Here is a 9,561-nt window from a genome sequence, read left to right on the forward strand (position 1 = left end):
CAGTCACAGTGTTCTGCTGCCATCAGCACCATCAGCACCGATCTCCACCACCCCGAACAGAAACTCTGTACCATTTGAGCATTAACTCCCCGTTCTCTTCCCTCATCTTGGCCCTGGTAACCTCTTCTAGCTTCTGACTATGAATTTATTTATTCTACTTCTTCCATATCAGTGAGATCGTGCAGTGTTTGCTCTTTTGTGCCTGCTTTACTTCTCCCAACATGATGTCTTTAAGGTTCACTCATGTTGTTGTGTAAATCAGAACTTCATGCCTTTTTATAGCTGAATAATATTCCATTGTATGTATAATCCATGTTTTGTTGTTTATCCACTCATCTGTCAAGCACCCCAGCCCTCCATTGGTTACCACTTGAGGTATACATACTTTTCCATTCTTTCACTCAACCTTCTTGTGTCTTTGAATTTAAGGTGAGTCTCCTGTAAGTAGCATAGAGTTGGGTCATGCTTTTCTAGTCATTCTGCCAGTCTCTGCCTTTGGACTGGAGAGTTTAATCCATTCACATTTAAAGGAGCTGCTGATAATGCAGGACTTTCTTCTGCCATTTTGCTTTAGTCTTGGTAAGTCATATACTTTGATTGTCCCTCAACTCTTCCACTAATGCTTGCTTTCAAATTTTTGGATTTTTTTGTATTGCACAATTTTGAGTCCCTTTTAATGTCTTTCTGTATACATTTTTCAGATATTTTCTTTGTGGTTACCATGGAGATTAAATTTAACTTCCTATAACAATCACATTTGACCTGATACCAACTTAAGATTTCATATTTAGTGTGTTAATTTCACCTATTCAGTGAGTATGGAATTCATTGCTTTTTTTATTAAACAAATTATGTCTTTAGTATCTGGAAACTGAAAAGTACAAAAAGGATAATATGCATGTTTGGAAAGAAATTTATTTTGCCCACATCAAATAACTTGGCTACTTTCTATCAGTGATTCACTCCCAAAAGTTGTTTTTCTGCAACTGTCGTCTCTGCTTTTATCTGTCAAACTTGATAGGTATTGGCTAGATATATTCTTTTTAATAATCTTCCCAAATAATTGTACTTTGTAATCTTAAGTTTAATTTAAAATATTCTCTCTGTAAAAATCGAGAAGATGCTCTCATCTGGATTATTAACTGCAAGGAATGATTGGAATTTTCATCCACCCTAAATGAAGGATCCACAGGTGTGAATATGGCATGCTGATGTGTAGATGTTCTTACCCAGATGATACTGAAGAAGTAGGTCATGCAAGAGTACTGGGAAGAAGCAAACGAGGGGAACTGTGTGACAGAAGTTAGCTTGCCACGACACAACCAAGGACAGCAGGCATCTCCTTTCACAATGAGCAGCTCCCGGGGGACCGCGCTGGAGGTTCCCTCATCTTCCACTTTGGTTTGTCTCCCACATTTAACTGATCACAAAGTCAAAATTGTCCTTCTGTTTCTGAAGCCTCTTGGCTCTGAATTCTCCGTCTTCCCACCCCTTGCCCCAGGCTGAGCCTCATGGGCTGTGCCCTGGATTTCGTTCTCCCCTTACCTGGCTCCTCGCCTCTGGCGTCGCCTGCTTCCGTGTACCCGGGGCACGCTCTCCTGCAGTTCTCTTTTTGAGAACCAAATTCTTCCAGATTCAAAGCCTGCTGTGCTTTGCATTGTCTATAGTTCTTAGCACGAAGCACAAGGTCTTGCACGGCCTGGGTCTAAACTTAACTTGCTGCCTCGCCCTGTTTCCTCTCCCCGAGCGCCAGCTTGCCCTCACCCACTTCCCAACCCGCCATCGTGCCTTTCCCCTCCTGCGCCTTCCACCTGGTGCCTCCATTCCCCTGCCGCCAAGCCCTGCCCGCCTGCAGGCTCACCTCCTCCAGGTCCACCTCCTGCAGCCTCACCTCCTCCAGTTCACCTCCTCAGGCTCCCTCCTGCAGCCTCACCTCCTCCAGTTCACCTCCTCAGGCTCACCTCCTCAGATTGACTCCTGCAGGCTCACCTCCTCAGTCTCATCTCCTACAGGTCCACCTCCTCAGGCTCACCTCCTTAGGCTCCCTCCTGCAGCCTCACCTCTCCAGTTCACCTCCTCAGGCTCCCTCCTCAGGCTCACCTCCTCAGGCTCACTCCTAGGCTTACCTCCTCAGGTTCACCTCCTGCAGGCTTACCTCCTCAGGCTCACGTCCTCAGGCTCACCTCCTCCAGTTCACCTCCTACAGGTTCACCTCCTCAAGCTCCCTCCTGCAGCCTCGCCTCCTCCAGTTCACCTCCTCAGGCTCCCCTCCTCAGATTGACCCCTGCAGGCTCACCTCCTCAGCCTCATCTCCTACAGGTTCACCTCCTCAGGCTCACCTCCTTAGGCTCCCTCCTGCAGCCTCACCTCTCCAGTTCACCTCCTCAGGCTCACCTCCTCAGATTGACTCCTGCAGGCTCCCTCCTCAGGCTCACTCCTGCAGCCTCACCTCCTCCAGGTTCACCTCCTCAGATTGACTCCTGCAGGCTTATCTCCACAGGCTCACTTCCTCAGTTCACTCCTGCAGGCTCCCTCCTCAGGCTCACCTCCTCAGGCTCACTCCTAGGCTCATCTCAGGCTCACCTCCTCAGGCTAACCTCCTCAGATTGACTCCTGCAGGCTCACCTCCTCAGGCTCACTCCTGTAGCCTCACCTCCTACAGGTCCACCTCCTCAGGTCCACCTCCTCAGGCTCACTCCTGCAGCTCACCTTCTCCGTGAGGCCCCCTGGGTCTCCAGCCAACCACCCTGGGAGCCGCTGCGCCACAGCACCTGTCACCTGGTTTAGGTGCTGTGGATCAGGTCCCCAGACAAGCTGCTAAAGGGCAAGGACCCCAACGCTCATGAGGTTCCCCAAAGGACGTGGCCAAACAGCCTTAACTCCTAAGACTCTTGACGTGTTGGTTTGGGGTGTGGCCCCAGAATCTTTGTTTCTGAAACAGCCCAGGAGCTTCGCGTGCAGAAGGCCTGGGGCCTCCTTGGAAGCACTGCCGTGAAGAGCAGAGCTTTGGACGCTGTAGCTGCTTCCCGTGGCATGAAGAAACCAGCGAGCGGGCCACGCCCAGTGTTCCCTCCACCTCCCTCCTTGGTGTGGTGATTCAGGAGAGAAAAAAGGCTCTGCTGGAAGACAGCGTTCAGCCGTGTCTTCTTCACAGGCTGCCGGAGCGGGAAGCTCGGACGGCCTTGGCATTTACGTCTTATTTTAAGTTGTGTTGACTGAGAAGGATCTGGATTTTGGAGTGAAACTGCATTGACAGTGTAACCTCTGATTGCATCAGCTTTTTGGAGAAAGGGTCACCAAATAGTCTCAGCTAAAGCCTTGAGGAGATTCAGCCCTTAAATTGTTAGCATTCTAGGCATGTATGAACTTATCTTCATTCTCTCTGAGAAAATTAGAATTGACAAGAAAAAGAGATGCCAAAACATGCCTGCAAACTGATCTACTCTTTTAAATTTTCCCCTTAAATATAAAATTTGGACTTTTATTCAACAACCAGGAATTCTGAAAATACTTTTTTTCATAACGTTATTTTTAAAAATTTTTTTTATTAAAGTTAATAGATCACAAAGAACATTACATTAAAAAATGTAAGAGGTTTCCATATAACCCACTCCCCACCCCTCACCCCCCCATCATTTTTGTAAATTGGATTTTTTGAAGATATATACATCTCAAAAAATGTTACATTAAAAAAGATAAGAGTTCCCGTATACCCCCCACCCCCCACCCCACTCCTCCACACCAACAACCCCCATCCTTGTGGCACACTCATCGCACTCAGTGAACACATTCTGGAGCACTGCTGCACCACATGGATAATAGTTTACCCTGTAGTTCACACTCTCCCCAGTACATTCAGTGGGTTATGGCAGGACATATATTGTCCAGCATCTGTCCCTGCAATATCATTCAGGACAACTCCAAGCCCCGAAAATGCCCCCCACATCACATCTCTTCTTCCCTCTCCCTGCCCTCAGCAACTACTGAGGTCACTTTCTCTACCTTGATGCTAAAATTTCTTCTATTACTCATCACAATAGTTTTATATTAGAATATCAGTAAGTCCACTCTAGTCCATATTTTATTCCTCCATCCTGCGGACCCTGAGATGGTGATGTCCCCTCCACCTCTAGATCAAGAGGGGGCTTAGATTCCACATGGATGATGGACGCAATCCTCTGCTTGCAGTTGTAGGCACTCTTGATTCCCTGGTGTGGTGGTTGACCATCCTCACCTCCCTGTTAGCTGACCTGGGTAAGACCAAAGAACCAGAGAGTAGGAGTCGCCACTCTGCTGAGGCTCAGGGCCCAGCTGGCACATGGGCAGTCCAGAGATTCAAGTTCCCTGAGTATGGGCCATCCCAGCGCCAACCACAGAAGAGGCATGTGTATAAAGGTCACATCTGAGTCCAGCTCCATCACACTCAGGAGCACAAATTCCAAAGCAGGGCCCTCTGACTCCGCACAGAGCTCCAAATCCATCTGCCAAGACTATATACTCCCTCCCACTTAACTTCTTGTTAGGTTGAGAAACCTTCTGTATTCCTTGTTACTGTTTTTCCTCTCTTGGTTTCTGTCCTTTCAATGGCAGCCCCTACAACTTTAACAGTTGGGTGTGTCTCTAACAAGGTTTGTGCTCGTGAGTAAGACAGGGACGTCGAAACAGTGTCCGGCTGCCCTCGGACCCCTCCGTTGCTGACCTCCCCGCTGTTGTCTCCACTTTTATTTCCAACCTTTTTCACATGGAAAATGTCAATTCTGATTACTCTTCATTACACTAGTCCACAGTTAATTGGCTTTACAAGCATGCTCTATTGATTTCTTTGTTCAGCATGATTTGATGCATCCCCAGTTCTTTCTTTTTTGTCATCGTCCCTCCTTCTGGCCTCGCATGCTGAGGACTCCTGACTGATTTCTCTGGCTCCATTGTTCCCTCTTCCAAACTGTCTTCTATGTTGGTTCTATTCATAAATATGTTCTAAATATTGAACAAACCCATTTTCACTTATTGTGAAAATACTCAAATATGTCTGAAAGTAGAGAGATTGTGATGAGCTCCCCGTGCCCATCACCCAGTCTCAACAATCACCAAAGCTGTCTCTCTGTCTATACCCTTCCCCCACTTTCCTTTTTTTTGCTGGAATGTTTTCAAGCAAGTTCCAGATATTATGTCATTTAACCATAAATACTTCCGTATTTAACTTTAAGCAGTAAGGACTATTTTTTATATTATCCAATCATCAATTCCTCTAAAATATCCCCAGTTGTCCAGATGCCCTTTATCCTGCAAGTTGCTTGAATGAGAGCCCGAGCTCACCAGCAGGGTTTGTCTAAGTGGACCTCCTGTTTCACTTAATCAGCATTTTCACACGCACTTTTTCCCTGTGCGGTGTGTTGAAGAGTCTAGGTCATTTGCTCTAGAGTGTCCTCTTTGTGACTCTGGCTGAAGTCCCGCGTTTCTTTACCCGCCACGTTCCCCATAATTCGTTCATTAGCCCCCGAGGCCTGACTCGACTCAGGGAAGTTGGGAGGAGCTCCTGCAGCCAGCCTGCCGCCGCGTCTCTGCACGCGAGCTTTGGCGCTCGCTCTCCGTCCATTGACCTGCCCGCTGTCAGGTTCTCCTTGGATATTGCTTCTAACGCTTTCAGCGCCCATCTTGTCAGATCATTATTCTAATCGGGCCGCAAAACGGTTCTTTTCTAACTCACCCTTTCTGCATCGGCTGGAACTTTTTCTTTCTTTCTTTCTTTTTAAAGATTTATTTATTTTATTATTTATTTCTCTCCCCTCCCCCCCCCCCACCCCTGTTGTCTGTTCTCTGTGTCTATTTGCTGCGTGTTCTTTGTCCGTTTCTTTTGTTGTCAGCGGCACTGGGAATCTGTGTTTCTTTTTGTTGCGTCATCTTGCTGCGTCAGCTCTCCATGTGTGCAGCACCATTCCTGGGCAGGCTGCACTTTCTTTCCCGCTGGGTGGCTCTCCTTATGGGGCGCACTCCTTGCGCGTGGGGCTCCCCTACGCGGGGGACACCCCTGCGAGGCACGGCACTCCTTGCGCACATCAGCACTGCACATGGGCCAGCGCCACATGGGTCAAGGAGGCCCGGGGTTTGAAGCATGGACCTCCCATGTGGTAGGCGGATGCCCTAACCACTGGGCCAAGTCTACCGCCCTGGAACTCTTTTTAAAGGACTTTCTCTCTTCAACTCTTCAGCTGTCCGACAAGAGTCTGGGTGCCACGTGAGGCACAGAAACGCCACTGTGGACACACAGCACGGCTTTTGTGTCGACTGCGCTCTTGGCCTTTGGGGGACAGTGGAGCCACTCGAGGTCCAGCCACAAGCCTCCTTCCTGTCTCATCCCCTCCCTCATTACTCATCTAATGGACAAAGCCCCTCAGAACTATGAAACAGCGTACAGACTAAGCCGCCCTTTGCGAGCTCCCCGGCCGCCTGGCCAGCCCCGCGAGGCCCGGCGCTCGGCACCAGGGCGCCAGCTGCGCTGCTTTCTGGGTGCCTGGCCCAGCCATGGTCTCTGCAGTGCCCCTGGAGGCCCCGGGACTCCTCCCCACTCAAGCCCGGCTTCCTCCCCGCTCAAGTCCAGCTTCCTCGGCGAGATCTGGGGCTCCCGGGGCCTCTCGGTGGAAGCAGCCGTCCTCCCTGGCACGGGACCCGTCCTCGGTGGCCGCTCCGAGGCGCTGCCTGCGCGTCGCTCGTGCCTCTCCCGACGTGGCCCTGGCCACGCGTGGCCCTTCACCGTAGTGGGTGCCATGCCTGCCGACGTCTGCCGTGGGGCGGCACCAGCCCCAAGTGGCGCGTCTGCTTCTCCCAGTCTAAGTGGGTGAGTCTAGAGGTGTAATTTGAGTTCGTAAAAATTGATTTCAACCTTAGCTGTGGCATGAGCACACAGCTGGCGACTGAGAGCCACAAAACTCACGTGTTCACGTCCTGTACGGGCCGTGGGTGGACCCGTGGGGCTGTCCCGGGGACGGGGCACAGCTCTCCTTCCCTGGCCGCTCAGCCCCGTCTCCTCCGCGAGGGAACCCCTGCCTCCGCACGGGCTCACCCCTTGGCATGTCAGCGATGCGGCCACGGTGAGGGGCAGCAGGTGCCGGCTGCTCACGCACCAGACGCTGGCTGGGAGCCCGGCCTGCCCCCAGGTCTGCTCCCCTCGCTGCTGTGCCTGCGCGTAGTAGAGGCAGACTTCCAGAGCTCACGGTGGTTCTGAAATCAGTCGGACCATGTGCCAGTGTCTCTTCATATTCTAATTATCCTAAGTACAACAAAATCATCTCCTGGCCCGTGTTCTCCCCAAGTTAATTTCTGAAAAGAAACTGCTCCAGTGCAGTTTTCTTGTTGCCTGTGCTTACGATGCCTAATTGTACCATATTCACAAGGGTTTACACTAGAATGATATCAAAGTTTTAAAGCCTCGTCTCATCGTGGTGAGTTCTCACCTTAGTTTTCTTTAGATTTACTCTCACACTAAGAACCGGCTCCACCACATTTTGCCTGTTGCAATGAGTCACACATTTGACTTTCCGGGATGGCAAGTGAGCGCCCTGAAACGCTCCCTGGAATAGGGTTTTCAAGGACTGTTGTGAACCTCTCTTTGGGGTGCTTTTCCAGCTGGTTGGAGGTCAGGGGTCATCAGTAGAGTGTCATCTCCCAGGGAACTTCTCTGCTCCTGGCGTATTATCCTGGTTTCTTTCTCCCAGTCAGGTCCACCTTGACCAATTCCAGCCTGGGTTTTCCCTAACTGGGTGCCTCTGGGTGACGGAGAGATACGGCAGAGGTAACCACCTCCCACTGCCAGTCCCCTGCAGGGCCAGGCTCAGAGGTGACCACCTCCCACTGCAGGGCCGGGCTCAGAGGTGACCACCTCCCACTGCCGGTCCCCTGCAGGGCCGAGCTCAGAGGTGACCACCTCCCACTGCCGGTCCCCTGTAGGGCCGGGCTCAGAGGTGACCACCTCCCACTGCCGGTCCCCTGCAGGGCCGGCACAGGTGTGGACGGCCTCCTTCCCAGAAGTCCCAGGGCCCGGCTTTCTCCCCACAGCTTGGACGTCACCTACCCCACAGCCGACTGGGGTGACGCCCGACGGAGTCCCACGTCCTTGTCCCCGATCACCATCTTTCCATATGGCACATCGGCCTCGAAAGTGCTGGAAAAATGTTGACATACGAGTGCTTTTCCTCCACCCCACCTAGTTTTCGGTCTTTTCCCCATTCCTTGGGATTGTCCTTCCATGTCTGTAACATGCTGTGGTGGTTTGGAGCTCTATACCCCATGTCCGTAAGCTTCGCCCGCCCCTGTGGGTGTGGGCATTGTAAAGAGGACCTTTCCACGAGGCCACTTCTGCGGAGGTGAAGGGTGGCCAGGCTGACGCGGGAAGGCCTGGGAGAGGACTGGGGGGAGCAGGCAGAGGCTGGACGCCGACAAAACCCGACAAAACCCCGAGGAGAAAGGAGAACCAGGGGAGGCCGCCCTGGGCATCGCCCTGCGAGAAGCCCAGGGCCCAGGACCGCCCCCCCGGAGCGGGTCTCCCAGGAGAAAGCATCACCTGGCTGATGCCTCGAGGTGGACGTCCCTGGCTCAAAACCGTGAGCCAGGAAGCTCCCATTGTGTAAGCCAGCCCCTTCCATGGTATTTGTTTTAGCTTCAGGAAAACTAAATTAGGTGCTGTCTTTGTGTTTCCTTCCAGTGTTAAATAGTGGTGGCCCATGTTCACAACCTGGTAAATCAAATGACTCTCGCCTGGGAGGAGGGCTCTGCCTAAGGGCGGCTGGTCCTCTGTGCAGTGCAGACGTCAGCAGTGGGCCAGGCCTCTTAGCTCACCCTCGTCGGGCAGCCGGGCAGGGTCTCGGCGCCTTGCTCCCTGGCCACAGCCGCTCCAAACACGTCGCTTCCTGCAAATACAGATGACCTGGTGGGCTTCTGGCATTTTCTGCAGACAGGTGCCAGGACCTGCAGATAGGTCCCAGGTAAGGAACTGCAGGTTTCTTTTTTAAGATTTAATTAATTAATTAATTAGTTTATTTCTCTCCCCTTCCCCTGCCCCCCCCTTCCAGTTGTCTGCTCTCTGTGTCCATTCGCTGTGTGTTTTGTGTCTGCTTTTATCTTGTCAGTGGCACCGGGAATCTGTGTCACTTTTTTTGTTGTTGTTGCGTCATCTTGCTGCATCAGCTCTCCGTGTGTGCGGTGCCATTCCTGGGTGGGCTGAACCTTTTTTTTTCGCGCTGGGTAGCTCTCCTTATGGGGCGCACTCCTTGCGCATGGGGCTCCCCTATGCAGGGACACCCCTGCGTGGCAGGGCACTCCCTGTGCTCATCAGCACTGCATGTGGGCCAGCTCTACACGGGTCAGGAGGCCTGGGGTTTGAGCCCGGGACCTCCCATGTGGTAGATGGACGCTCTATCCGCTGAGCCAAATCCGCTTCCTGGAAATGCAGGGTTTTGCCACCGCATCAATGCAGTAAAATGTGAGATTTGTTGCAGATAATAGAAATTTTTTGTAAATAAAAGTTGTAGAAAACACCACAATAATTTGGCCATTTGAACACACTGA

Source organism: Dasypus novemcinctus, chromosome 15 (genome assembly GCF_030445035.2).
Source record: "Dasypus novemcinctus isolate mDasNov1 chromosome 15, mDasNov1.1.hap2, whole genome shotgun sequence".
NCBI lineage: Eukaryota > Metazoa > Chordata > Mammalia > Cingulata > Dasypodidae > Dasypus > Dasypus novemcinctus.